The sequence below is a fragment of the Ammodytes marinus genome (assembly GCF_949987685.1).
Source record: "Ammodytes marinus genome assembly, contig: scaffold_347, whole genome shotgun sequence".
In the NCBI taxonomy this organism is placed as follows: domain Eukaryota; kingdom Metazoa; phylum Chordata; class Actinopteri; order Uranoscopiformes; family Ammodytidae; genus Ammodytes; species Ammodytes marinus.
The window spans coordinates 1-5000 of record NW_027648395.1 but is presented as its reverse complement, the minus strand read 5'-3'; the positions used below and the strand labels follow the sequence as shown (position 1 = coordinate 5000).

The 5000-nt window shown below is 38.9% G+C and overlaps 1 long non-coding RNA gene across 1 annotated transcript in view; it reads left to right on the top strand.

Moving 5' to 3' along the window:
• LOC307270599 overlaps positions 1 to 2910 on the top strand; it is a 3524-nt gene extending 614 nt beyond the window's left edge. Inside the window, exons 2-5 of the long non-coding RNA XR_013845556.1 lie at positions 527 to 557; positions 1247 to 1364; positions 1656 to 1748; positions 2457 to 2910. This is a non-coding gene — a long non-coding RNA (uncharacterized lncRNA). The remainder of the gene's footprint in view (positions 1 to 526; positions 558 to 1246; positions 1365 to 1655; positions 1749 to 2456) is intronic.
• Positions 2911 to 5000: the final 2090 nt, after the last annotated feature.

Sequence of the window (5000 nt, the reverse complement as noted above, 5' to 3'; positions counted from 1 at the left end):
GTTACTGCCGTCACCGCATCCGCTATCAACGTTTTTAGTATGAATACTCAGGCAGCACCAATGAGAGTCGCATGTCGTTCTGATGAAAGCACGGAGGTGAGTCCGGCTGCTAAATAAACAACACCACTACTATTCCTTCTATCATTATTAGTTTGCTAGCGGACAGGTAGAATAAACTGAACTGCGCCAGCGTGTCTGTTTGGGCCATTCGTTCCTGCGTGTGTGTCATGTAGTTCTCGTGACAACCAAACACTCAACCTAGCTGTGAAACGCAGTGATAACTGCCTCTGTGGCTTGTTTGACATGGAGGCAGCAGCGGTGAAACCCCATAGTTATACGTTTCTCGGTGGTTAAAGCATTCACCAGTCCAGCTCATATTAGTTTGCTATATCGCAGCAGACTGTTTTCTCCTTCTATACCACATTTGGCTTAACATTGAAATGAAACGCCACTCCCTTAGTTAATATTAATGCATTTTTAATTTTCTTTTCATGATTCTTTCCCTGATTGGTGGTGGTTACTTCAGGCCGGGACACAAATAATTGAACTACCCAAAGGTAAGTTAAACTGCAGTATTGAGTGCTAAATACAGTGCTATTTATAAGGCTTCAATGTGGCTGTGTGTAGCCACATTCAGTTTACCACGCAGGGTTAGAGTACAAGTTACTGCACCCTGCCAATGGCATGTCTTTTTTTATGTCAGGCAAATTGTTTTTCCAGTTCAGCCACAGTCCTTTTTAAAGCCATTTGTAGCCCTCATTATAAAAGTGTGCGAAGGATTCTCGTCAGAAGGATTAAACAGTGTGAAAATGAAAACTCATGTTGGGGAGGTGATAGTCTCGCAAAGCCAGACCAAACTACAGCAAGTAGTATGGTCTGGAAGCATGCCGTTTAGAGCCGTCTATTCGGGGGGAAACTGGGCTGGCCTGTTTTTATTTCTTTAAACCAATCACAATCATCTACGGCGGGGCTAGCCCCGGGAAGCAGCCAATGGAGGCGTAGCGTTGTTAGCCGACGCCAGCGCTTAGACGCTGGCGGAAACGGTTCAGCCAGACTAGGGAGGTGATGATAAGAAAAATGTAGTCAAGTGACACAGCTTTGTTGTGACAAATGGCCATAAAAAGCTTATAGCCACTTTCAAAACAGTGGCAAAGTGCTGTAGAGCATAATAACACATTTAATACTGAGATTGTATACAGAGTGAAGTAATTAGCATTTTCTTTTATTAATTCACTATTTGTTTTAGATCCATTCTGAGTTCCTGTGGTTCATGGCTGTTCCTGGGTCCATGGCCCAGTTACAGTCACTCCAGTCAGCCGATCAAAGGTGGATCAACAGGCCAAATGACGGACACTTTGGACCAGGTACATCTGGAGCATCAAACAAAACAAGTTTCCTTGGTAGCTTAGAGGGTGTCAGAGTTTCCCTATCTTTTACAGATACATAACAAGGGCAGACCATTATAGTGTCTTTAATATATGCAGCTCATGTTTCACCATCACACCATTGAGCTTACATTTATTTTCTAATGAAACTCTGGCATTACAAATGTCCATTTATTTTTAAATAAATTGTAGGATTTAAGTTTTAAGTTTGAGTGTCTTCGATTATGAAACTGATTGAATTGAAAATTAATCAATATCATGTTGTCCTAGACTGACGACATTCTTCTTCGGAGGGAGTGTGTACCGAAAGCCTTCATCATCTGCCTCGGAGAGGATGCAGATGACTTGATCAAGGAATATCCGGTAAGCTTCAACAGTTACACTTTTATGCAGGTTGAACAGGTGTTATAAAGTTTGGTCTACTTACGAGCGTAGTTCACGTCAACCGGGTAACTTTAATCTTTCATCACTCGTCCATGGCTGTGACTCATGCCCAACCGTGACTCTGCGCGTGTGTGTGTGTATTAGTGTGCGCGCGCATGTTTGTCTGCAGTGCCGATACACACACACACACACACACAGAGGGACAGACAGATTCGGCAGACTAGCTTTTATCATCCCCAAATAGTTTGTAAAATTAATAAATGCGTGTCTCCAGAACATATTTAAAAACTGTATTAGCGGGGGGAGAGAGAGAAAGGTTTTCGTTTATTGATTTTACCTAAATGGTTTTGATTTACTAACCGGTTACACATGTACACGTGCACACCCCTACTCTAGATTGCAACAAATATGCAAAACATGATTAGAAATTATTTGATGTACTGTTGTACATTCATACGATAGAGGTACTAGTATAGTGAAAAAGTAAGTCAAGGGCCCTGAAAAAAATACAGATAAAATCAAGACACAAAGTATACTTGAATTTCTCATTAGAATAATTAGTGCATTTTCACAAAAATGGACTCAAGACTAATGCCAGTGATATTATTGTACCATACAAGGTTCATAGTTAGTTACTGCATACAAGTGCAAATTGATGACAGTGATGTTTTGTGTCATGTACTGTAGGACTCTGGAGCAGCTCGCCATTGCAGAGTTTGTCTTTCGAAAGCATGGGGAAGGACCGCAGGAGCCACCTGAAAACATGGGCCTCTTCATCGAGGGTGTGGAGGTTTTGCATGGACTGACCTGAACCTAGCTTTTCCAGCACCCCTTTCTTTCACTTTTGAGGTGCTCCAGAAAATCATCATGCATCTCAAGCAACATAAGATGTCCCCCAAAGTCTAAAATCTGTATGGCAGACTTGAAAACAGTGACTACACATGAGAGACAAATATTCTTCAAACCACAAGGTGATATACACACATTTTGTCACACGTTTTTGGAAGAGCAGGTGAAAGGTTCCATTTTTGTTTCGATATGGTCCAAAAAGAACAAAACACACTGGCTGTAGAGCAGAATCTATGTTTAGCACGCACAAGAATACATAACTTTGGTGTTTTTGATGGTTTTATGCATTACTATGCACAGAGTTTGTCAGATTTAAAACTGTAAAATAAGTTCCTTTTTATATTTACAGAAATCTCAATATTTATTATCACTTATAAGTAAAACCATTTTTGGAATAATTTTTTTCAAACTTATTTTTAAATATTAGGTGAAATGTTGAGATGGTATCATATTGACTTGGAGGATTTTTATAACTTTAACTGGCGGCTGCCAGAAACAAGGAAAAAAGGACAACTTGCATTACACACCGTGTTTGTCTGATTTAAAACTGTAAAAAAAGAAAAAAACCTGTGAGTCATTACATTGAGAAACTATCAATATTTCAGCTTAGTATAAACATATTTGGATTTACTTTTTCAAACATATTTCAAAATTAAAGGTGAAATGGTGATAGTATATTTATAATGACTTACAAGATCTTTTTTATTTTTATTTTTATTTTTTTAAAGGTGAAGTCACCGATTCCTGAGACTGCTTGTAGTCCTAATCACTTTCTCAAAAATCTGTAAATATATCCTCACGATCTGTCAGTATTTTTGCGCTGAAAACCAATTCAGTGTCTTCCATTACACTGCTTATGCTCTGTAAACGGGCATGTGGCTCCCCGGTGGGCCCCTTTTGTTAACATACCCTTTGTTTACATACCAGTTTGCTGAGCCTAGGCTGTTTTTTTCACCACACAATTTAAAACTATGTAAAAAAAAATACCAAAAGTGATTTGACAACAAGCGGTCTCCAGAATCCCTGACTCCACCTTAAACTGACGGCTGCCAGAAACATGGAAAAGGCTTACCTGCATTACACTGGTTGTCTGGTTTAAAACTGTAAAATAATTTTTCCTTTCCCATGTTAAATTACACTGTGACTATACTGGCTATAGCTGGTTATAATGGATTCTATATTGGAAAGATATGGGAAATATGTTGCTTGCCCGACTGTTATACACTGAAATGTGTTCGAAGGTATTGGCACGTTGTTTTCTACTTTCATTCAATAAAGTATATTAAAACAAACTGATTTGAAAATGTGATTTTATTTTAGAAGCAATTTTAAGTTGAATAAACTTAAATAAATTATGTGTTACCGGTTGCCTTAATTCAATTAAGTTGGTCCAACTTCTTCTTCTTTTAGGTTCTACGGAAGCAATATTTTACTTTAGGATTAAACAAGAAATTGAGTCAGAAAACACTGAAATTTTAAGTTGTCGTCCCTTAATTTTAAGTTGGATTAATGCAAACTTTTGATTTGAAAACAAACAAACTATTAAGTTGATCTCACTTAAAACAATTGTGTAAGTGTAACTTACATTCTTTATTTCAATAAACTTAATTCAATCCTGTGTTACCGGTTGCCCTAATTCAATTAAGTTGGTTCAACTTTTTTCTTTTTAGAGTGTGCCGAAAACGAAAACCCAACTGCATCTTTTTGCAGACGAAAACAGTTGGTCTTTCCAAGTATTCTAGATAGTCATAGGGGGTGGAGGGGGAGGGGGGGGGGGGGGTTTGGCTACTGTTTTAATGCAACTTTTGTTATTTTCATTTTTCAATTTTCTATGCAATTCTTTTTCGTTTTTGTGACAGAACCTGCCGAAAACAAAAAACGCAAATGCAATTTCTTTTGCAGACTAAAACATTTGGTTTTGTCCGACTGATTTAACTCCCACACACACACACACACACACACACCACACACACACTCACACACACACTTACACACACACACTCACACACTCTCACTCACACACTCACTCACACACACACACACACACACACACACACTCTCATTCACACACACACTCACTCACACACACACACACACACCTGCTGCTTTGCCTCTGACACGGGAAAGACTCAGAAATAATTTAAAAGTTCCGTTAACTCAACACAGTCTGAAGTTAAATCATTGAACATGTTGCTCAATATTTGATCAGTTCTCGTTCTGACTCACTTCATTCAGACATGGAGAAGAAATGGGATTTTTGATTGAACTCAGGAGTGTGTGTGTGTGTGTGTGTGTGTGTGTGTGTGTGTGTCTGTGTGTGTGTGTGTGTGTGTGTGTGTCTGTGTGTGTGTGCGTGCGTGCGTGAAATGATAAATGAGGTTG